This window comes from Pleurodeles waltl, chromosome 7 (genome assembly GCF_031143425.1).
Source record: "Pleurodeles waltl isolate 20211129_DDA chromosome 7, aPleWal1.hap1.20221129, whole genome shotgun sequence".
In the NCBI taxonomy this organism is placed as follows: Eukaryota; Metazoa; Chordata; class Amphibia; order Caudata; family Salamandridae; genus Pleurodeles; species Pleurodeles waltl.
The window spans coordinates 1477392262-1477418452 of NC_090446.1; positions in this window are offsets into that span (position 1 = coordinate 1477392262).

Sequence of the window (26191 nt, forward strand, 5' to 3'; positions counted from 1 at the left end):
GCATCATCTACAAAACCTTCAAAAGCAGCACTTGTGTCTACCTGGCAGACAAGTCTTTCAGCACACCTGCAGGCAAAAAGCTATTAGAGTGGAGACGAAGAAGATTTTCAAAACATTGTGTCATTGTAAGGCTTCCAGTTTTCATATTCTAACCTCATTTGCAACACATATTAATATTCTCTGATGTTTCCGACACAATCTATATGTTTGGCCAATTGTGATATTCATAGTTTTCTTAGCATTGGCTTTTGAGAGGAAGATGCCCTTACCAGCTTCATACAGATAGTATGGTGCTGTCCTTAATTTGAAAAGAATAAGCACAAGTGCCCATAATTTTGTAGGAGACTGCCATGTTGCTCACTCCCCCTGCAGAACTGCCCCTTTCCAGTGATTAATTTATCAAAAAATAAGTACCTGGCCCTCTCCAGGAGGCCACTGCCATGTGCACCACCCACTGCTCTGCCAGCACTGCCAATTACACAACTACTACCCATCACACTCCTACAAGAGGGACAATTCAGACTATTCCAGATCCCCAAAGGTATACTAAGGCTTCGGAGGCAGGAATTATTTGTTTTTAATGCATAATGTATATTTAGCAACTGATGTGCTTCTCATCTTTAAATTATACAAACGGCGCCACCGTGTGGCAGACTATCATAAGAGCTGGTGTTGACAATTAAGTGCTGGTGCCGAGCACCGGAAACCACTGGCTGAAATTAAGCACTGCCCATTTCTACCTCAGTCAACTGGTAGCAGATAATTAGTGCACAGGCACTGACCAGCTCTTTATATCAGCAAGGGAGGTGAGTGAACTTACATTCCTTGAGGGGAGCACATGGTTAAAGACGGGATCCTCAAAAATAGTTTGGGGACAAATGGGATAGAATACTGCATTGTAAAGTGGTATGTTCATTTAAATTTGCTAAAGAGTCATGGGCACTGAAAGGGCATTTATGGGGTTTGGGAGGGTTCCTATGCGTTCCTGCTTCTTCCTGTTCAGGAGTGATAGTATCTTTTTAATGTCATCACCTTTAACCCCAGTCGCCCATAAAGGGAAAAGGCACGCCAGTGCTCGATCCTTGGTCCACGGGATTGGGCACCCGGCCTAATGAAATAAGTCAACCACTTTAGTGATCGGAAAAGAGAACTCACGGTTATATCATGTCACACTTCTAATTAAGTAGAAGAGATTACACTTGAACAGAACTTTTTTTCCTGTCAAAGACTCGCAGTTTGTTAAGTGAGAAACCTCAGACCGAGAGATTATGGAAGTAAGTGCACACACAAATAATGGTATAATAAATGTTTATTATGAATGTCCTAGGGGAATTTTAGGCGCATTTTGAAACATCATTTGATGCATCAAAATTACATTAAATATTGTGAGGCCAATAGAACAGAAATGAAGACATTGTATTTGTCATCAATTATCTTCAAAAACATCAAAACCAAAATGCTAAATCCTAATCTAACTAAACTCTATTTATGTATTAGGGATACTTGTAAACAAAAGCATGAACATCAAAAGACATCCAAACACATTAATACCTTAATAAGTACAGGAAAGCAGACAGGTTCCAGGGCTATCATTCCAGATCGTGCATATCCCATAGGAGCGGACAGTCAGCATCCCTCTGCTGAGAAGTGCTGCTTAATTACTTACCTCAGGCTTAAGCAGCCAGGAGGGCTGAAAGATGGCTGCAAATGAAGCCGTCTGTGGTTTTATGCTGTGGTCCTTCCAGCAGCATCTCTGTTCAGCTTTGAGATCTATCTGACCTAGCTTTTAAAAGCAATGATGTTTATAGGGTTTATTCTAATTATAGATGGATAACACCCAGAAATTCTCATTTATTCAGGTCCACATACACTGATCTTAGATCTGAACAATTCAGACGAAGGGTACTTCATAACTGACTTCTGCAAATGTATCAGTTTCTCCTTGACTGGTTGAGGCCTTCTTATGATCTAATCTACATCAAACTAAGGACATAACTGATGTTACCACTTTCTCCTCCTGTCGAAAGATGCTCTATGCGCAGCCCCTCAATATTGTTTTTTTGCGCTTCCTCTGCTTAGAAACATTTACAACACTTCCAGGACTCCGTGGCTTCAATGACATTGGAAGGAAGGCAAAGCATCAGTCAAACCCTCGAAGCAACAGACAAGGAGGGGTGGTGCTGTGGTGCAATGCACTAAACTTAAGTCTGAGCACACAAAGAGCATCTATTCACCTTTTCAACTTACTACCGTTAACATTTTAATCACACTGTTCAGTAGGTTAGTAGAAATACACTTTATATAAAACACACTTTACATTAGCACAAGACTACTGCCTAAAAGCAATGCGTTATATGTCAATATCTTGCCAATAATGGCTTTAGCATGCTATAAAAGTGATCCTTTCACCTATAATTTAATCTCTATCATAGGGGGCATATATACAATGAAGTTTCTTCTCTATAGTTTGGGCTGACAAACAGGTGATGTCTCTAGCTATATCGCATGAGGTTATGTGGGGTTTATGAGGTCACTTCTCACTAGAGTACAATGTCAGACAGGGCTTGCAAAGCAGTTTTTTGCTCCCACACCCTCTTTAATAAAATTGGGTCCTATGTTTTTCTTTCTGGACTAGTTTGCGAATTGTAGACTGAGTCAGTGCAAAGACTTTGCAATGCTACCGTGGAATTTTGCATTGAATGAGCAATATAAATGTCGTTTTTGCATTCGTCATGAGTGCAAATATTGGTGCAGTATTAATAACCTGGAGACAGGCTTCAACGGTGCCCTAAACCACTGAGTAAAGAAAGGTGTCATTTGTTTGAAGCCTGAATGTTGTGAAGTCTGTGGCCTTGCCTGTTGGAATCCTGCCTGTTTCCAATGAGGTGCCCTGGTATGGTGAAAAGAGTAATGTTCCAAAAGACCAAACTACTCCTAAAGCACAGCCTATATATTCGCTTTATATGGAAGAGATGCTAGACAAAATATGCATCTGGAAAGGCAATAGGTCTCAGCAGTGACATCTACTGGTATTGCCAATTTTTTTTTTTTACTTACATAGCCACACCAAAAGCACACTAGTCATGGCAGCTATATTCGAATGGGCTTTTAAACAGTACAAATGCATTAGAAAATTGCTGCCATTGATGTGCATGCATTCACAATGACCATTTTTTAATGCATTATGTAATATTTTAGCAAATATTTTGTAAAGATGGCCTCCGTAGGTATGTTCTATCCGCCGTATCCATCTTGATTGTATTGGTTAAAAATAAAATGAAAAACATTTATAGATGGGCACATTGCTGGCCATCTTGAAGTAGTCAAAATACATTTTAAGATGGGATCTCCCAGTAGTGTTAAAGCCAGTCAAAATCTAGAGAGGGGGCTGTGGGATTAGGTGGGTAGTCAACCAAAAAAGATATGGGGTGAAAAGAGAGATGGAATGGGGAGCTGACAGTGTTGAAGACAAAATAGCTCTCCATATGCACTACAATGCAAGGGCTGACATCACCAGTGGAAAGTGCTTGAACCAATCAAAATGCTGTGAGACCTAAATAGCCTGGGGCGGGACAAACACAAGAAAAGACAAGAGCCACTGAGTCAGGAAGGAGGAAGTGAGGTCGACAATAAAGCCATCCAGTCATGAGCAAGGGACTGACCTAAAGTCCACTCTAAGGATATTTATTGTATTTGAAACCATAGTATGTGTTCCATATGTTGCAGGTTTGCTTGCTCCTCACTGCTGTAGAAAGTCAAAGGTTTCAGTGCATGACTGTTCTGACAGAGCACCACAGATGCTCTGTAGGCCTTAAAAATTATAGGTCCAATCTCCAATTAAATTTATGTAAGGTGGTTCCTACTTTAGAGACCTTCACAATCTAGCCATACTGCTCAGAGGGGTAACAGAGTCCCCGGCAGCCCCAGCGGTGCAGGGACAGGGTACATCTTTCATGTCAGAGGGGACCCCATCACCTGCTCACATACTGCAAACTTAAGTTGAATGGAGAGAGAGGCCGGTTGAGGCCTAACTGCTTAGACAAGCGGAAAAACAGTAATAACAGGAGCAGAGTTAGCTCTTCTCGCACTGCAACTTCACATCTCTGGGTGTAGCACCCGATGGGCTGCTTTTTGAGAATGTTGTTTGTCTTGCCAGTGCTGGCCCAAGTTACAGCTAAGCATTCTCCACCTTCCTTCATGTTCTGTGTGTGACTGACAGTACTGGCCAAAGAGGCCAGCAGGAAAGACAGACAGAATATGAATACATTCTGCCCACCACAGAATTCAGAGGAGGTTTGTAATAGTGGAGTCTCGTCATGGACAGCACGCTACGTACTGCAGGAATGAAGCAGCAGCCATGGCCTGTCCTTTGGGGCTGAGGGGCCCCACCTTTTGCCCCTCAAGAAGTCAGCCTGATGGACACTCTTCATTTTCAGGTCAGGCAGCCAGGAGCTAGGCATGCACTGTTTGCTCGAGCTCACGGCCGCCTGAGCTGAACATTGCTGAGCTGAAGAAGTCTCAGCCCTCTGGGTTTGACCTCTTCAGCCTAGCAAAGGTGCCTTGAGGCCCTCCCACACATGACGAGAGGAGATGTCACCGATTGCTTCAGACCTGGGAACTCAGTTTTAAGCCATGAAGCGCCCAGGGCTGAACATCTGTGACACCTCATCACAGAGTGGGGTGGGGTCAGCAGGCTGACTGACCCTATCCCACTCTGTGACAAGTTGGATCTACTGCCTTCCCTTATTGGCTGACCTTGGGTTAGCCAGTAAGGGAAGGCAGCAGTCCCAATCCTCCTGGGACCTCTGAGGCAGAGCTGAAGGTAAGTGTGTGTGTGTTTTAAATGAATGTTTGGTGCTTGAGTGTTGTGAATGGGTGTGTGTGTGCGCACGTGTGTGAATGAATGAGTGTGAGTGTGCATGTGTGCCTGTGTGTCCCGCTCTCACCCCTCCTAAAATTACCGTCTGCCACTGTGAAGCAGTAACTATTTAAAAAAAAAAAAATCAGTGTTTCCACATGGAGGAACCAACCAATGGAGCTGGCAGTTATGCTGGATTGTGTGCAGGATATGTTCCACCCAAAGACGTGGACATAACTCTGCCAAAAACGTAACTATCAATAGTGCAGGGGATGCAGTGGAAAAAGGGCACAGAGAGTGTGAACTTTAACTGTGGTTTATTAATGAACCTTGAAATGGGGGACCAATTTCCCTTGCTTAAATTATGGCTCCTTCCTATTTCACTGGTTACAAAAGGTCTACTGGCCCTACTGGCCAGTCGCAACTGTTTACATTCTCGTATCCACCCTAAACAGACCTGCACAAAAGACTGTGAAATAGCCCCTCCTTTTCTCCAACCCTTAGAGACTCTACTGCAAGCTCTTCATCTACCACCTTCACCTACAACCCATCCACTGCCAGTATTTTCATACATACATGTTTTCTGAGAACCTTTAAAGTGGGGAAATATCCCAGATCTGGGAGTGTGGTACATTTTAGATCTCGCCTAAGACAGAGCATGAGCTGTCTGTTGCAAGATCTTTTGTTACTTTCCATGGGTCTTAGAGGCCGCCCTTGCTTGGCAATGGTTGGCTTCATTGTCACTCCTATTTGCTTGCATCCTGTTCATCAGCTTCTTTAGGCTTGCACATTACTGTTCCTGTCAATGGTGCACTTTTTCAGCTGCTACTTTTTTGGTTTTGTGTAAGCTCTCTAGAAGAGTGAATGTGTTTTTCAGCTGGTGGAAGAACAAGATACAGTGATATGTTTGAAGCAGAAAATGTGGTGAATGACAGCTCTAGGTGAGTTGAGAAAAGAATTGAGAAATGTGGGAGCTATAACGGATGAATAACAAGGTCCATTGGTGCATTGTGAATTTACTTTTCAGTAGCATAAGGGTTGCATTTTTGATTAATGTTATCTTTGATATGATGAGATTCCTGTCTGTGCCCTGGGTACTTCCACATCACCCAAACCTTCTACTTTTGATGCACTTTCTGATGTTTCCCTGAATGCAGAACTTGTTAATCTCTTTGAAACTAATTGTGTCACTGAAAATCCTGCTCATATGTTGTGGGTACGGTGCAGAGTTGAGGTGCTTGAAAACATCAGGTGGTGGGGTGATTGCATGTTGGGGCCCCCTAAGGTTTGTTACGGTACTGGACAAAGGAATTGCAGCATGTCTACTGTCATCTGCTGGTGGCAAGAAGCAATAACCCGGTACCTCCCGATCTTAACTTTGGGTAACATGTAACGAGACCCTTAAATACTTCCAGGACCAGAAGAATGGAAGTTAATATTTCTGTCAAGTGTCTGGCAAACTCATACGGATTTAAGGCCCAGATTTAAGAAAAGTGGCGCTTCATTACATGAAGCACCACTTTTTTTGTGCCCCCCCATTGTGCCCACTAACGCCACCATGTATGCGCCGTATTAATTATACGGCACACCATGGCGCACATTAGGATAAATAGCATCATAATTTCTGATTAGCACCAAAAATGTTGGTGCAAATCCTGCAAAGTACATAGTGGCCCATTATTAACAGTGGTGTGCCTCAATTTAATGCCTGCACTGAGCAGGCATTAAAAACAACGAGAAAAATTGTGCAGTGAAATCTCATACATTCCACTGCACCATTTTTCTGGACCTCCTAACGGAGGGACGACTCCCGTGCATACATTATGCCTGGCGCAGGCATTATGTAGCACAAGGGTTTACAAAGTGGCGCAATGCGTGCATTGCACCACTTTGTAAATTTGGCACTGCTTTTTTTCCAACATAACGTCACATTACCCTAGAAAAAATGTTGCTAATATGCCACTAGGTGGCGTGAAGCAAAAGAAACAAGACTTTGATTACCTAGGTCATATTGGCAGATGTGTTGACGATGTGTCATTTACATATCAGAAACGTCGATATGGAGTTTATGACGGTATCATAATGTACTCATAGCTCGGATACTGTACAAAATTATGCAACATAAACTGCTTTCCCGGCGGATTCCTGCCTTGAGTAATACAGGTTTTGCTGCCTGGTGAAACCTTTCCGTTCATTTGACCAGTTTGCCCCAAGCTTTTACAAACCCTCCCTTATCAGTGCTGATAAGTGTGTGTGATGTCACCCGAGCATGCGGAGTGCTCCTTTAATGAGGAAAAGGCGTGCATCTGGCTACCTCAGATGTGACGCATCAGGTTGTCCCATGAGTAAACGAGATGTTGCATATTTTTGCTAATTAGTTCCTCATTGCGAAGGTCGGATTGGGAAGTAAAATAATACTGGGAACCTGAATATTAGTGGACACTCCATCAGCAAATCAAGCAGCTAAAAAAGTGGCCAACGTTTGCAAATCAAGGTTGTTTTGAACTAAAGGAACACTGAACATGAGTGTTGCAAAATATGAATGACTGCATGCATTTGTGCTTGCTGCAGGCAACGTCTGAGCTATTAGCTAATACCTGAATGGCGTATTTTACTTACCAATAAGTCCCTAACATGTGATAATCTGTGTACCCGTGGAATCAGTCATTACAATGCAACTGTTACTATGTTACCACTACTACGCAGTCATTACAACGCAGGTACCATTACCATGCATAACCTATACCACGCAGGATTTTACAACTATGGGTTTACTGCGCATGCCTTTACAAGGAATTTCGATGTAAGGTCAGAGCTAACAGCTTTTTTCTATGTGGGCATCCCGGGACATAGCATGAGCCGGCCCTGGGGGCTGGCAGTCTAGAGGGCATTTATTGGCTCCATGAGGAAGGCTGTGCAGCCCCCCTCCAACCTTTAACTTTGCCCCGGGGAGGTGGTGGTCCCTATGGCCGGGGTCTGCAACGGACCCCCTTCATCATTTTATATCAGCCCTTGGGAGCTAGCACTACCTAGGGCTGTAGGGGGGAGGGCTTGGTCCCCCTTAACTGTAACAATTTGCCCCATAGAGGTGCTGGTCCCCGGGGCTGTGGAGCGGCCTTCTGGGCCTTCCCCATTTTAAATAATGATTTTGCCCTGGGAGGATGGTGGTCCCCATGGTGCAGGGGGAAGAGGCACCCCACATACTTTTGCTTAATAGCCATGGGGAGGTGGTGGTGCCTGGGACTAATAGAAGCCATAAGAGGGGGGCCCTGTGCGCCCCCCTCCTTTTGCACCTGGGTGCAAAATAAAAAAAAGGTTGGAAGACCAACATTTTTTTTTTTATGTCAGAAAAAATCCCCGGATCCGGATCAGGGGATTTTTCTGAGGTTTTAAAAAAAAATACTTTATAGCCCTGGCGATGTGCATGAGGGACCCCTGGACCAAAGCAAGGGGCTCAGAGTTACCGCACCCTGGCCCTTTTTCTTTCTTTTTTTTTTTTTTACTTTTTTTGTGGGACTCAGCTGAAGTGGAATTCAGAGATGTCTGCCAACTCTTCCTTGTTGAAGTGTTGGCAGCCAATCAGATGTCAGCAGAGGGACAGTTGGATCTGCGGAGGGTCCGCACCCCTACAGTGTATATTTTTTAACCTCTAATTACTCCAAAACTACTGAACGAAATCACAAAAAGCACCCACTGAAGTATAAGTTTTGAAAATGTTGAGAAGATTTGTTGAGCAACATTAAAGTTATTGGCAAAACAAAAAGCGCTCTTCCTATGGAAACTTTGTCCTAACTGTAACTGCCTACTGTATCATGGTTACTCACAAACATTTTCCCAGGGGCCGCAAAGTTTGGTCTGTGATGTGAACGAGGGCCGTACTGATACCAGCACTGAATCAAATTGTGTGATTCAAGGCAATTTTTTATTTCACTATCCCTTCTTTTTTCATACTTATCACATATGAAGACCACGAAATACATGGCTTCAGGATGTCTGCTGTAGAAAACCTTCACCTGTGTTTGATGTAATAAACTGTAATGCTGTTCATGTGTAATAGAAAACCAGGACACCCAAGGAGTGCACCTAACAACAGACATGCCACTTTTTACACTACTGCCATTTTTGTCAGGGTAGAGGGAAGAATCATTGTTTCTGAATTCATGTTTGAAAACTAGCACTTTTAAAAAATACTTCTCAATGCACTGATATAATGTGATGTACTAAGATGAAATGGTTCTGCATGTTAATGAAATACACTATTTGCATTTCAGACAGACTTTATCATACTTTTACACCTTTGCTGAAAGATGTCCTTAAAAATGAAGGTGTTTCTAAAGTTGAGCAGTGCAGGGTACCCTAGTATGGGAAGCCGTTCATGTCAAAATTACAGCTTCCCATATTGGACACCTCCTGAAATGCATAGCGTGCTGCAAAATGAATATGACACGCACCAGAATGAATGTACTATGTGTCAAAATAATTATGATACCTGGCAGAGTGAATCTGAATGGAACCAAAACAAATATGAAACCTGGCAGAATGAATATGCTACTTAGTGATTAATATGAATAACACACACACCAAGTTGAATAAGAAATATATTGAAATACATATAAATCATACTGAAATTAATATGGCCATCACTGTAAACAATAAAGCAATCACTGAAACAAATACAATATTCACCAAAACGAATGGGGCATTTCTTGAAATAATTGACTTATTCCAAGAGAAATATGACATACATTGAAATTAATATGGCAGATTGAAAATAATATAAAGTATTGAAATGAATATATTATATTCTGAAAAGAAAACAATGCACATTGAAACTAATACAATGTACATTGAAATGAACATTAAACATGTTGCAATGAATTTGAATTGTGTTGAAATCAATATTACTGAGATGGCAATGAATATGAGACACATAAAAATGAATAGGAGATGATTGAAAATGAATATGGCTTGTGTTGAAATTAATGCAATCCCACTGAATTGAAGTTGACATGCCTTCAAATGAGTCAGACCACAGCTGGAATTCACATGAGATTTGTTAAAATGAATACGGCACGCCTTAAAATTAATATGACACATATTCAAATTAATATGATACATATTCAGATTAATATGATATATGTTAAAATTGATAAGTTGCATCTTAAAATTATTATGACAAGTGTTAATATGACTATGACATCCATTGAAATAAACTTAACATTGATTGAAAAGAATATAACACATGTTAAAATGAATATGACATGAGTTGAAATGAATATGACCTTCATTGAAATAAATTTGACATGTTTTAAAATTAATACGAGTAACGTTAAAATGATCATGACATTTAGCACAATGAATATGGCTTGCATTGAAAGTGATATGATATACATTGACATGATTATGATATATGTTGCAATGGATATGATTCATGTTAAAATTAAGATGTGTTAATATGAATGACGCATCCATTGAAAGAAATTTGACACATTCTAAGATGAATATGACATGCATTGAAACAAATATGAGCTCCACCGAGACAAATTCAACATGTCTTAAACTGAATATGACCAATGCTGAAATTAAAATTAAACTTGTCAAAATGAATATGCTGTGCTTTGAAATTGATATGATACACAGCAAAATAAATACTGCATATATTGAAATTAATATGATCTATGTTGAAATGGATATGACCCGTGTTAGAATTATTATGACAGGTGTTAAGGTGAATATGACATCCATTGAAATGAATGACAGTCATAGAAAGGAATATGACACATGTTAAGATGAATATGAGCCACTTTGAAATGAATATGACACCTGGTGACATTAATATGGCCCACAGCAAAAGTAATATGACATTCTGTAACATGAATATCACACTTTTTGAAATGAAAATGAAACTGTGAGATAAATGTAACATTTTCAAATGAATTAGGCAAATATTGAAATGAACACAAGCCATGTTTAAATGAATATGACTGCTGTCTAAATGAATATGGCTTGCTCTGAACTTATGTTGATTTGCTTTAAAATTAATATTACATATTGAAATCAATGTTACATATTCTCAAAGGGTCGCATTATGAGTTTGGCGGTTTGTGCACCACCACGGCGGCGGTGTGACCACCATCTGCTTGGCAGTCAGACCACAGTAATACGATGCTGGCAGTCCCATAGGGAAAGACTGCCGCAGTCCCGCCAGCACCCCCAGGCAGCGCAGACCACCGCGGCGGCGAGACAGGCCAAAAAGGTCGACGAAGCCAGTGTTTCGGATGGAAACATTATGATGTTGCCTACCGCCAGCATGACCGTGGCAGTCCAACCACCACACCCCAGCAGGTGGAAACGGAAAGCATAAAGGAAGCAACTCACCTGCAGGCAGTGTTACATGACCTGTGCCGCCAGGACAGTCTGTGTCGAAGGGGTCCACCACCTGTGTTCCAAGGAGCACACTCATTATCAGGAGAGGAGTCCCAGGGAACTGGTCGTCGTCTTAGAAGGTGCCTGCTAGAGCAGAGAAGTGACTCTGTCACTCCACTGGAAGTTTTTTCGGTCCTTCTGGTGCAGGGTGAAGACAGGGAGTCCTCAGAGTGTGCACACCATGGAAACTGTTGCAGTTGCTGGCTGGAGCTGAAGTTGCAGAGTCACAGTAGCCTTTCTGGATACTTTGTTGCAGTTACAACTGTTCCTGGAGCAGTCTGCGGTTGATCTGAGGTCAGAGGATGAAGCAGGAGTTGCAGAGGATTCCTGGTGAAAACTTGCAAGCCAAATCTGAAGAGGAACCCACAGGAGAGACCTTAAATAGCCCTGAGAGGAGGATTTGGTACCTACCCAGGCATGCACCTATCAGGAGGGGTCTCTGGCGTCACCTGTTGGCACTGGCCAATCAGAGATCTCCAGAGTGTCCCCACACCTTGGAAAACAAGAAGGCTAACAATGCAGGAGCTCTGGGCACCACCCCTGGAGTGGTGATGGACAGGGGAGTGGTCACTCCCCTTTGTCCATTTTCGCGCCAGAGCAGGGACAGGGGGTCCCTGAACCAGTGTAGACTGTCTTATGCAAGGAGGGTACCATCTGTGCCCTGTAAAGCATTTCCAGAGGCTCTGGGAGGCTACCCCTCCCAAGCCTGTAACACCTATTTCCAAAGGGAGAGGGTGTAACACCCTCCTCCCAAAGGAAATGCTTTGTTCTGCCTTCCTGAGACTGGGCTTCGCAGACCCCAGGAGGGCAGAACCCTGTCTGTGAGGTGGCAGCAGGTGTAGCTGCAGTGCAAGCCTCAGAGAGCTGGGTTGGCAGTACTGGGGGTCCATGGTGGAGCCCACAGGATGCATGGGATTGGACCCCCAATACCAGATTCGGAATGGGGGGACAATTCCATGATCCTAGACACCTTACATGGCCATATTCGGAGTTACCATTGTGAAGCTACATATAGGTATTGACCTATATGTAGTGCATGCGTGTAATGGTGTCCCCGCACTCACGAAGTCCAGAAATTTGGCCCTGGACTACGTGGGGGCACCTTTGCTAGTGCAAGGGTGCCGTCACACTTAGTAACTTTGCACCTAGCCTTCAGTAGATGAAGGTTAGACATACAGGTGACTTATCAGTTACTTAAGTGCAGTGAAAATGGCTGTGAAATAGTGTGTGCACTATTTCACTCAGGATGCAGTGGCAGTCCTGTGAAAGGGTTTGTCTGAGCTCCTTATGGGTGGCAGAAGAAATGCTGCTGCCTGTAAGGATCTCCTGGAACCCCAACGCTCTGGGTACCTAGGAACCATATACTAGGGACTTATAAGGGGGGGTCCAGTGTGCCAATTGGAATTGGCGTATGAAGTCACTAAACTATAGTGACTAATTTGGAAGCAGAGGGAGCATAAGCACTGAGGTTATGATTAGCAGAGCCTCAGTGACACAGTCAAGCACTTTATAGACACATACATTAGGCCATAAACTATGAGCACTGGGGTCCTGACCAGCAGGATCCCAGTGAGATAGGCAAAACATACTGACATACAGGTAAAAATGGGGGTAACATGCCAAGGAAGACAGTACTTTCCTACAACCTCCCCCCCCCCAAACGAGGGACAATAAGGCTAACCTTGCCCAGATGAGTCTTCATTGTCTAAGAGGAAATATCTGGAGAGTCCATCTGCATTGGAGTGGGTACTCCCAGGTCTATGTTCCACTGTATAGTCCATCCCCTGTAGGGAAATGGACCACCTCAAAAATGTAGGGTTTTCACCTTTCATTTGTTTAAGCCATAATAGAGGTTTGTGGTCTGTCTGAACAATGAAGTGAGTCCCAAACAAGTAGGGTCCCAGCTTCTTCACTGCCCAGACCACAGCAAAGGCCTCCCTCTCTATGGCAGACCAACAGTTTTCTCTAGGGATCAACCTTCTGCTAATGAAAGCAACAGGTTGATCATGGCCCTCTGAGTTCAGTTGTGATAGTACATTCCCTACCCCTAATTCAGAAGCATCTGTTTGAACAACTAATTTTTTGGAGTAGTTTGGGCTCTTTAAGGCAGGTGCAGAGCACTTTGCCTGCTTAAGCTCCTCAAAATCTTTCTGACAGCTAGCTGTCCACAATACCTTTTTAGGCATCTATTTGCTGGTGAGGTCATTAAGTGGGGCTGCAATGGAGCCATAGTTCTTAATGAACCTCCTATAATACTCAGTGAGACCTAAGAAGGCTCTGACCTGGGTCTGAGTAGTAGGAGGAGCCCAGTCCATAATGGTATGAATCTTCCCCTGTAGTGGTGCAATCTGTTCTCCACCTACCAGGTGGGCCAGATGAACCATTTCCCCCTGCCCTATCTGGCACTTTGAAGCCTTGATAGTTAGGCCTGCCTTTTGCAGGGCCTCCAAAACTTTCCAGAGGTGGACCAGGTGATCATCCCAGGTGGAGCTAAAGACAGCAATATCATCCAAATATGCTGCACTAAAAGCTTCCATACCTTGGAGGACTGTATTCACCAGCCTCTGAAAAGTGGCAGGTGCATTTTTCAAACCAAAGGGCATAACTGTGAATTGATAATGCCCTCCTATGGTATAAAATGCAGTTTTTGCTTTAGCATCTTCTGACATTTTGATCTGCCAATGTCCTGCAGTCAAATCAAAAGTGTGTAGATACTTGGCAGACGCCAGGGTATCTATTAGCTCATCTGCCCTGGGTATAGGGTGAGCATCTGTTTTGGTTACTGTATTGAGACCCCTATAGTCCCCACAAAACCGCATTTCTCTCTTTACTTCTTTGCTATGTGGTTTGGGGACAAGCACCACTGGGCTCACCCAGGGGCTATCAGAGGGCTTAATAACTCCAAGGTCTAAAATGTTGTGAACTTCAGCTTTTATGCAATCTCTGACATGGTCAGGTTGCCTGTAAATATTGCTTTTGACAGGTAAACTGTCTCCAGTGTCAATTTTATGTTCACACCAAGTAGTTGTACCAGGTGTGAGTGAGAAGAGTTCAGAAAAGTGATCAAGGAGATTTTTACAGTCTTTCTATAAGCCAGTCAACCAGAACCACTCCTTCCACTAAGCCATCAGCTTCAGTGTTGGAGAAGAGATCAGGGAGAGGGTCACTCTCTTCTTCCTGTCCCTCATCTGTAGCCATGAGTAAGGTTAAGTCAGCCCTGTCATAGTAAGGCTTTAGGCGATTGACATGAAGCACCCTAAGGGGGCTTCTGGCAGTGCCCAGGTCCACCAGGTAGGTGACCTCACCTTTCTTTTCTACAATTAGATGAGTCCACTCCATTTGTCCTGGAGTGCTCTTGGGGCCACAGGCTCCAATACCCACACCTTCTGTCCTAGGTGGTGCTCTGTCAGGACAGCCTTCTGGTCAAACCATTGCTTTTGGAGCTCTTGGCTGGCCTGAAGGTTTTTGCTGGCCTTTTTCATGTACTCAGCCATTCTACTTCTCAGGCCAAGTACATAGTCCACAATGTCTTGTCTTGGAGCTTCTAAAGGTTGTTTCCAACCCTCCTTAACAAGAGAAAGGGGATCTCTAACAAGGTGACCAAATAGGAGTTCAAAGGGGCTGTAGCCCACTCCTTTTTGGGGTACCTCCCTTTAGGCGAAAAGGAGGCATGGTAATAGGCCATTCCATCTCCTTCTGAGTTTTTCAGAGAGTCCCATAATCATACCTTTGGGAGTTTTATTAAACCTTTCAACCAGTCCATTAGTTTGTGGATGATAAGGGTTGGTGAACTTGTAGGTAACACCACACTCCTTCCACATTGCTTTTAGGTATACAGACAAGAAGTTACTACCTCTGTTTGATACCACTTCCTTAGGGAAGCTCACCCTGGAAAAGATTCCCAGGAGGGCCTTTGCCACTGCAATCAATCAATCAATCAATCAAAGAAACTTATAGAGCGTGCTACTCACCCGTGAGGGTCTCAAGGCGCTGGAGGAGTTGTAGTGGTCCTTAAGGGGATAACTTCTGGGTACTTTGTGGCATGGTCCACCACCACAAGGATATATCTATTGCCAGAAGCTGTTGAAGGGTCAAGGGGGGCAACCATATCAACCCATACCCTTTCAAAGGGCACCCCAACCACTGGCAGAGGGATCAAGGGGGCCTTTGGGGTGCCACCAGTATTGCCACTGGCTTGATAGGTGACACAGGAGCAACAAAACTCCTTTGTGTCTTCTGACATATGGGGCCAGTGAAAATGTGGAACAAATCTGTCCCATGTTTTACTCTGGCCTAAATGCCCAGCTAAAGGGATGTCATGAGCCAGAGTTAGGAGGAATTCCCTTTACTGAAGGGGGATGACCAGTCTCTTGGTGGTACCAGGTTTAGGGTCCCTTGCTTCAGTATAAAGGTGATTATTCTCCCAATAAACTCTGTGTGTGTCAGTGACATCACCATTTTGCTGCTTGACAGCTTGCTGTCTGAGGCCCTCCAATGTGGGACAGGTTTGCTGTGCCACACTCAGCTCTTCCCTGGCAGGCCCCCCTGCACTCAAAAGCTCAGCTGTATCAGCTTCCAGCTCCTCTGGTGTAGGTTCTGCACAGGAAGAGAATTCCTCTTCCTCAAAAGGGGAATGATCTGTGGAGGGAGGGATAGTGGACAAGGGTTTGTCCTTCTTACCCCTAGTTTTTGGGAGCACTTGGTCCATTATTCCAGGATCCAAGTTTCCCTGTCCTCTTTGCTTCTTGGCCTGAGCCCTGGTAAGAGCAAAGATATGCCCACGAATGCCCAGCATTGCTGAATGGGCCACCAACGCCACTTCAGCCCAAGCTGAAGTCTCCAAATCATTGCCTAGCAGACATTCTACAGGTAAATCAGTGGCTACCACAACTTTCTTTGGACCAGTAACAACCCCCCAGTTGAGATTCACAACAGCCATGGGGTGGCTTACAGTGTTGCTATGGGCGTCCGTCACTTGGTACTGGTGACCAAGTAGGTGCTGCTCAGGGGCAAACAGTTTTTCCATCACCATGGTGACACTGGCACCTGTGTCCCTGTAGGCCTCAACCTGAACACCATTAATCAGAGGTAGCTGCTTGTACTTATCCAAATTAAGGGGACAAGCAACTAAAGTGGCTAGGTCAATGCCACCTTCAGAGACTAAAACAGCCGCAGTGATCTCCCTAACTAGACCAACCCCAACTACATTACCAATGGTGAGCCCAGCTACACCTTTTGATTGGCTATTAATAGTGTTTTTCCCACCACATCTGCTATTACTAGGGGCACTAGTGGTTGCAGTTGGGGTTGTGGTGGTGGGAGGTTTGGTGTTTCTTTTTGGACAATGACTGTCAGTTTCCCAAGGGCCTTTGGCTTTACACATATAACACCAAGGTTTCTTATCTTTGTGAGAAGAGGATTTGGCCCCACCACAACCAGAGGATTTTTGTGGGCCTGATGAAGACTCTGATCATTTTCTATCTTTGTCCCCACCCTTTGTCATGTGACTTACCATCCTTCTTCTTGCCATCCATGTCACCCCCGGTATGAGCTTTTCTGCGCACCCTTGTTCTGGCCCATTTGTCTGCCTTCTTTCCCAACTCTTGGGGAGAAGTCACATCTGAGTCCACAAGATACTGATGTAACAAGTCAGACACACAATTATTCAAAATATGCTCTCTCAGAATCGAGTTATACAGTCTTTCATAGTCTGTCACCTTACTGCCATTTAACCAACCTTCTAGGGCCTTGACAGAACAGTCTACAAAGTCTGTCCAGTCCTGTGATGACTCCTTTCTGGTCTCTCTGAACTTAAGTCTGTACTGTTCAGTGGTTAAGCCCAGACGATCCAAGAGTGCATTTTTTCAGAATTTGATAGTTATCTGCATCATCCTCTCTGACAATAAGAAGTCTGTCTCTCCCCTTACAAGAGAAGGATAACCAAAGGATAGCAGCCCACTGTACATGAGGGACCCTCTGAACTTTACAGGCCCTCTCAAGTGCAGCAAACCCCTTGTAGATGTCATCATCATCCTTGTAAGGAGGGACAACTTTGTGCAGATTTCTAGAGTCAAATGAAGGTTCCCTAAGATTTGAATTTCTAAAAGTGCTGCTGCCACCATAGGGAACTAACCCCAAACCCTGCCTCTCTTTCTCCACAGCCAGGGATTCCCTGTCTAAGGCCAACTGTTGTTGCTTTAGCCTCAGTCTGGCCTCCTCTAACCTCAGCTTTCTGAGTTCCCTATCTAGGGACTGGTCCTCAGGGTTAGAATTGTAGGATGCCTCTGAAACAGAGGTAACGTGAGAGTGTGCAGAGGTAGATCTATCTCTAACAGGGACCACTGTAGTGACCTTGCCTATAGGGGTGAAGGGAGCCCTACTTGTGTGTGAACCCTTCCCACTACCAGTTGTACTAAGTGACTTATTGACAGATAGATCTGTGGAAGTACCCTCCCCAGGATTGTCAGTTTGCTTCTCTGAGCCTTCCCGGTTGGAATCATCCTCTACCTCTTCACCTGTCTGATCTGCACCAGTGCTGAGTCCCTGGTCATCTTGGAGGAGAAGATTTAAGAGGAACTCCTTATTTGGGTTCTTCCCAATCGCCAAACGTCTTTTAATACAGAGACCCCTTAAACTTTTAAAGTTACAATTTTCATATGTTGTTTTCACAACTCTAGGGTAGCATCTACAGAAGACATATCGAAAGAAAAAAGTTTAGGAAAAGTGAGTAAAAAGTTAGTAGAATAGAAGAGCTGACTTTTTAGAGAAAAGAAGAAAACTTTTCAGAACTTTGTAAAAACATTTTCAAAGTTAAACAGAACTTTTAGAAAGTTAGAAAATTACTTCTGGCTATATATTATATATGCTCTAAGTATTGTAGCAAGCGTTTCTTGTGAAAAGTACAGGTAACAAAGTGGTAAAGCAATTGTAAGTACTTATCCCACCGCTGCACCACCAATGTTGGAGGCCGGCCTGGTTTGTAGTGGGTACCTTGGGTACTTACACCTTATACCAGGTCCAGCTATCCCTTATTAGTGAAGTAGTAGTGTTCTACCAACTTAGGCTGATAGAGGTAGCTATAGCAGAGCAGCTTAGGCTGAACTAGGAGACATGCAAAGCTCATGCAATACCACTTATAGTTATACAGTACTTATACACATGTAAAGACAATACTCAGTGTTACCAAAAATAAAGGTATTTATTTGGGTGACACAGTACCAAAATTATCTTAGAGGCAATACTCCTTCTGGAGGTAAGTATTATACACAATATGTACACTAGACATCAAAATAAGGTAAGTAATTAGACATAGGATAGTGCAAACAATAGGAAATGCTATAGAATGCAATGGGAGAAAATAGGTCTAGGGCCAAAACAAAACATATACTAAGAAAGTGGAATACGAATCACGAATTCCCCCCTAGACAAGTGTAGTGTATGCAGAATCGCTGGGGGAGTAAGAATACAGTAAAGGTAAGTAAATTACCCCACCCCAGAGCCCAGAAAAGCTGAAAGTTTCATTAGGACACTACACCTCGTGATATGGATCATTGCAGTAACCAACCAAGTCTGCAAACAACAACTGCTGGATTCCTGGACCTGAAGACCTGCAAAAGGCTAGGACCAAGTCCAGAAGTCGAAAGAAGTTCCAGGAAGGACAGGAGCCCCTGCCAACCCAGAAAAGGGTGCAAAAGAACAGTCCCCGGTTGGACGAAGACTGCAGGAATGAACCCTAGGAAGATGACAGCGGGTTCCTGCATGATGCAAAGGATGTCCCACGACGTGAAGATGGATGCAGACGTGATTTTGTGTCGGAAGTCACCAACAAGTCTTGGTTACGACAAATATGTGTTTTGCATCAAAATGGCGCTGGCTGGACCCAGCAGGGGCCTGGGGGCCTCAACTCTGTGTGAGGAGGAAGAGGGGGCTCTCAGCACTTTAGGGAGCCCTCGGTATGCCAGGCAGCACCCACGGAAGTCCCAGGACATGGGGGCAAAGGAGGTGCAAAATGCTGTTGGTGCAGCACAACAAAGGAAGGTCCGACGCCGCCCAAGAACAACTCAGCGAGTTGAGCGTCGCAGGATGGAGTGCTGGGGACCTGGGCCAGGCTGTCTGTGCACGAAGGAATTTTGCAAATGGTGCACAGAGGCCTCAGGAGGTGAAGAAGACGGAGTACACAGGGGTACCATCACTCTCAGGGGAAGAAAGGTCTTACCTCTTCCAAATTGCATCAGCAGGACCTCAGGACAGCCTATGTCGATGGGGTCCACCCTATGTGTCCTTAGGAGCACGCTCATCGCTGTGAGAGGAGTCCAAGGGTACCGGTCATCATCTTGGAAGGTGCCTGCGTGAGCAGGGGAGTGACTCTGTCACCCCACGGAAGATTTCTTCGGTCCTTCTGATGCAGGATGAAGACAGGGTGTCCCCAGATCGTGCACACCGTGGAAACTGTTGCGGTTGCTGGCTGGAGCTGAAGTTGCAAAAGAAAAGTATCCCTTGTGGATACTTTGTTGCTGTTACAGCGGTTCCTGGAGCAGGCTGCGGTTGATCTGAGGTCAGAGGATGAAGCAGTAATTGCAGAGGATTCCTGAAGGAAACTTGCAAGCAGAATCTGAAGAGAACCCACAGGAGAGACACTAAATAGCTGTGAGATGGGGGATTGGCTACCTTATCCGGTAAGGACCTCTCAGGAGGGGTCTCTGACGTCACCTGCTGGCACTGGCTATCAGAGCCCTCCAGAGTGCCCCCACACCTTGCAAAGCAAGATGGCTGAAGTCTGGGACACACTGGAGGAGCTCTGGGCACCACCCCTGGGGTGGTGATGGACAGGGGAGTGGTCACTCCCCTTTTCTTTGTCCAGTTTCACACCAGAGCAGGGGACAAGGGGTCCCTGAACCGGTGTAGACTGGTTTATGCAAGGAGGACACCACCTGTGCCCTTCAAAGCATTTCCAGAGGCTGGGGGAGGCTACGCCTCCCCAGCCTATAACATTTATTTTCAAAGGGAGAGGGTGTAACACCCTGCTCTCAGAGGAAATGTTTTGTTCTGCCTTCCTGTGACTGAGCTGCTCAGACCCCAGGGGGGCAAAACCCTGTCTGTGAGGTGGCAGCAGCTGTAGCTGTAGTGCAAGCTTCAGAGAGCTGGTTTGGCAGTACTTGGGGTCCATGCTGGAGCCCCCAGGATGCATGGAATTGGCTCCCCAATACCAGATTTGGAATGGGGGGACAATTCCATAATCTTAGACATGTTACATGGCCTTATTCGGAGTTACCATTGTGAAGCTACATATAGGCATTGACCTATATGTAGTGCATGTGTGTAATGGCGTTCCCACACTCACAAAGTCCCAGGAAATGGCCCTGAACTATGTGGGGGCACCTTTGCTAGTGCAAGGGTGTCCTCACACTTAATAACTTTGCACCTAACCTTCAGCAAGTGAAGGTTAGACATATAGGTGAATTGTAAGTTACTTAAGTGCCTTGAAAATGGCTGTTAAATAGTGTGTGCACTATTTCACGTAGGCTGTAATGGCAGGCCTGTGCAAGGGTTTGTCTGAGCTCCCTATGGGTGGCAAAAGAAATGCTGCAGCCCATATGCTTCTCCTGGTACCCCAATGCCCTGGGTACCTAGGTACCATATACTAGGGACGTATAAGGGGGGGTCCAGTGTGCCAATTGAAATTGGTAAATGAAGTCACTAGCCTACAGTGACAAATTTGAAAGCAGAGAGAGCATAAGCACTGAGGTTCTGATTAGCAGAGCCTCAGTGACACAGTCAAGCACTATACAGACACACACGTTAGGCCATAAACTATGAGCACTGGGGTCCTGACCAGCAGGATCCCAGTGAGACAGGCAAAAACATTCTGACATACAGGTAAAAATGGGGGTAACATGCCAAGAAAGATGGTACTTTCCTACAGCAGTATTTCATTATCAGGACATGTAAAATACCCCAGTATATGTCTTACCTTTTAAATACACTGCAACCTGCCTATGGGGCTGCCTTGGGCCTACCTTAGGTGGTACCTTACATGTAGTAAAAGGGAAGGTTTGGGCCTGGAAAGTGGGTGCACTTGCAGGTTGAAATGGCAGTTTAAAACTGCACACAGACACTGCAGTAGCAGGTCTGAAACATGTTAACAGGGCTACTTATGTGGGTGGCACAATCAGTGCTGCAGGCCCAATAGTAGCATTTGATTTACAGGTCCTGGGCACACATGTTGCACTATACTAGAGACTTACTGGTAAAACAAATATGCCAATCATGGATAAACCAATCATCAGGTCAATTTAGACAGAGAGCACTTGCACTTTAGCACTGGTCAGCAGTGGTAAAGTGCTCAGGGTCCGAAAGCTGGCAAAAACTAAATGTAGCACATAGTCGAAAACATATATTTATTTTAGTTAATTAATTTGTGTTCATATCATATCCTTTCAAAATATGTAAAATTAATTTCAATATGTATTGTTAATTTTAAAGCAAATCAACATTGATTCAAGGCAAGCCACATTTAAACAGTGAGCATTTTAATTTACACATGGCTTGTGTTCATTTCGATATGTGCTTTATTCATTTCAAAGCATGCTATATTTATCTCATATAGGGGCAGATGCAAGAAAAATCCAAATAGCGACTTGCAATTTGCGAGTCCGTGCGACTCGCAAATTGCAACTCGCAATTTGGTGTGCAGAAAGGTGTCTCAGACAACTTCTGCAACTCGCAATGGGGTCGCAAAGACCACCTCATTAATATTAATGAGGTGGGTCGCATTTTGCGACCCCATTGCGAGTATGGGCACTCACGGGGATGGTGGCCTGCTGGAGTCAGCAGACCACCATGTCCGTGACTGCTTTTTAATAAAGCAGTTTTTTTTTTTTTCTATCTGCAGCCCGTTTTCCTTAAAGAAAAACGAGCTGCACTTAGAAAAAAAAAAGGAAACCTTTTGTTTTGGTACTTTTCAGAGCAGGCAGTGGTCCATAGGACCACTGCCTGCTCTGAAAAATTATTTTTGTGTCCATTCACAAAGGGGAAGGGGTCCTGTGGGGACCCCTTCCCGTTTGCGACTGGGTTACCATCCACTTCAAGTGGATGGTAACTGCGATTCCATTTGCGACCGCGAAATGGAATTGAATCGCATTGCGAGTCGCAAATAGGAAGGGAACACCCCTTCCTATTTGCGAGTCGGATCCGACTCGCAAAATGCATTTCTGCATACCGGTGAGGCTTTTGCGCTTCGCAAACGGCGCTTTTCGCTGTTTGCGACTCGCAAACGCCTTCTTACATCTGGCCCATAGTTTCATATCCATTTTAATAAGTTTCATATTCATTTTAATGAATGTCATATTAATTTTGATATGGGTCATACCAACTTCATCAGATGTCATATTAATTTGAAAATGGTTCCTATAAATCTTAACATGTGTCATATTGCTGTAAATGAATGGTATATTCGTGTCAGTGGATGTCATATTCATCTTAACACCTGACATTATAATTTTAACATGGGTCATATCCATTTCAACATAGGTCAAATTCATTTCAATATATGCAATATTCATGTCGATGTGTATGATATTGATTTCAAAGCATAACATTAATTTTGACAAGTTTCATTTTAAAGTCACCATTGGTCATATTCAGTCTAAGGCATGTTGAATAAATTTCAAAAGGGCTCATATTAATTTCATGTCATACTCATCTGAGCATGTGTCATATTCCTTTCAATAGATGTCTCAATTATATTAACGCATGATATTGGTTTTAACATGACTCATACCATTTGCAACACATATCATAATCATGTCAATGTGTGTCATATTACTTTCAATGCAAACCATATTCATTTTTTTATAAATGTAATGTTCATTGCACAGTATATTCCTTTCAGAATAATGCATTTTCATTTCGGTACCTTATATTCATTTCAAGCTGTCATATTCATTGCAATGTGTGTCATATTCCTCTTGGCATATGTCAGTCATTTCAAGAAATGTTGCATTCTTTTTGACAATTATTGTATGTGTTTCAGAGATTGCTTTATTATTTACAGTGAGGGCCATATTTATTTCATTATGATTGATATATATTTCAGTATATCTCTTATTCAATTCTGAGTGTGAGTTATTCATAATAATCACTATGTAGCATACTCACTTTGCCTGGTTTCATATTTGTTTTGGTTCAAGTCAGATTCACTCTGCCAGGTATCACAATTACTTTGACACATAGTACATTCATTCTGGTGTATGTCAAATTCATTTTGCAACACGCTATGCATTCCAGGAGGTGTCCTATATAGGGAGCTGTAATTTTGACATGAACGGCTTCCCATACCCTAGTTACTTCCTTTATTTAACTTCCATTTACCTTTGAATAAACGCTTCCCTGTTTATTTAACCTCATTTTAATGTGTGTGCTAAGTCGAATAAACTGCAGCATAATGCTGCTCTTGACCAAGGGGCCCTGCATGTAAAGGTAAGGAGGGCCGCACACGGCCCCCAGGACAAACTTTGAGTATCACCAAACTATATTTATATTTATTACCTACTGGCAGTCGCCATTAGGTACTTATAATTAGGACCATGTTTCCATAGAAAAAGCGTGTTTTTGCCTAGCGCATATCTTTGGCACCGCTTGACAAATCTTCACAAAATTTCCCCCAAAATGTGCCCCAGTGATTCTTGTTGCGCACAGAAAGTTTCGGGGTGATCCATTAAGCGGGGGCTAAGAAAAAGAGGGAGTCAAAAAAGTTGTGATTCCCATGTTAATTTCCATATGACTTTTAGACACGACTACAGCCCGAGCCACTGGACGGAATTACACCAAATTTGGCAGAACACTAGCTTTCGGTATGCAGATTACGCTTTCGTTTATTTCGTGTAAATCTAATCAGTAGTTTTTGAGGAACGTAAGGAAATCTAAATTTGTATATCTCTAGCCGCAACAACTTCAAGAATAATGACAAGCTTGTGCAGGGAAATGCACAGCTCTGATTGGCTGTCAACACTTCAGCCAGGAAGTGTTGGCAGCCATCTTTGGACTCGGCTTTGGCTGAGTTCCTCAAAACAAATGTGGAAAAAAAAGAGGGGCCAGGGTAGGGATACCTTGACCCCTTCGCTCTGGTGTTGGGGGTCCAAGAGGGACCAATGCAAGGGCAAAACAAGCATTTTTACAAAAAATTATTTGGTGCGAAATTTGTGAATTCGCAGCAAAACATTTTAAAAAAAACAAGTGTAGGTTTATTTTTTATTTTTAAAGCCCCTGAGTGGGTGGGCCAGGTCCTGGAGGCAAAGTAAAAAATGAGGAAGGGGCGCACGTGGCCCCCCTCCTGGGTTGTTCTGAGCCTCTGGGACTGCCACATCCACAGGGCTTATTTTTGATTTAATGCAGGGGAGCCACTATGCCCCATCACAGTCCCCAGAGACCGCCACCTCCCTGGGCTTGATTCCATTTGAATCTGGGGGGCACACGTCCCACCCTGCAGCCCTGGGAACCGTCACCTCCCCAGGGCTTCCTTCTATTGCAGTGCAGGAGGTCCCTGGGGACCACCACCTCCCTGGGGCTTGATTCCATGTGAATGCAGGGGACACACGGCCCCTCTGCCGCTCCAGGGACCACACCTCCCCAGGGTAAACATGAAAAAAAAGAAAGGGGGGGACTGTTTTGACCCCCGCAGCCCTGGGGAACTCCACCTCCCTGAGGCTAAATTCACAGTTGGAGGGCGGCTTCTGCTATGTCTCAGAGTGCCCACCCCACAGGACATAGCTGTTTGCTTTTGCCCACCAAGCTCCCACCAAGCAAAAGCAAACAAAGTCAGCTTGCTACAAGTGAGAGCTGTCAAACTGCTCTCACTTGCAGAAAGGGGAGTTTTCATCTGTCTTCCCTGCACGTAAATATGTGTGTAGAGAAGAAAGATGAAAACATTGCTCCCTCAGTGGAGAGCTGATATTCAAAGTAGTTCCCTGCTTGGGGGAGCAATGCCGGCTCCCGCAAGACGTGGTGAGTTTGCTAGGACTGCAGGGACCTTCAAGCTCCTCCCGTGGTCCTGTCACTCTCTCTTTCTCTCTCTTCTACCCCATAGTGGGATGGAAGAGAGAGAAATTGTCATTACAATGATCTCTCCATGCAATAACTTCAAAGTGTCAAACTAGCAAGATGTTTGGGATGAATGTTATAGTTATATTTGAATGAATAGCAGAACAGTCACTTCTGGCCTAATCGTCAAGGTCTTGTACTGTCACTGAGTAGACGAAGATTCAAATCCTAGTATTGCTTGGCAGTATACTTATTTATTTAATAGTGTTTTGACTGTTAAAGGTTCCTGCTGAAGGAACATTCACTTGTCTTTTCAATCACATGCGTGGGTTGACTGTCATAGGTGTGTTTGGAAGAATCATAGTAGAGTGTCACCTATGGCCTAAAGGGTAAGGTCACAGACTCTCACACTGAGAGTTGAGGGTTCTACTTCAGGTGTGTCCCTGGTCATTTCCCTTCTTTAATTTCTTATAAACTTCTACTGTTTAAAAGGTTAATAATGAAAGGTGATCTCACTCTTTTTAATTAACAAATACATTTTTCTTTTCAATTTGCCCAGAAATATCTCATTCTAAGTATATCACTCATCAAAGCCTAAAACACTCTGGCCCTCATTATAACCCTGGTGGCAAATCCCGCTTACCGCCGTGCTGACGGCCACCAACATACAGTGACCGCGGCAGAAATCCACTACGGGTATTATGACCCACACTGAGAAATCCGCCACTATACAGACACCCACACAAGTCCACCACACCAAAGGTCAGTGATAAACTGGCATTAGCAAAACCCACACCGTCACGCCAACAGGAATGCGCCCACAGTATCACGACCCACTACACACCGCCGCTCTCAAAATACACACACATT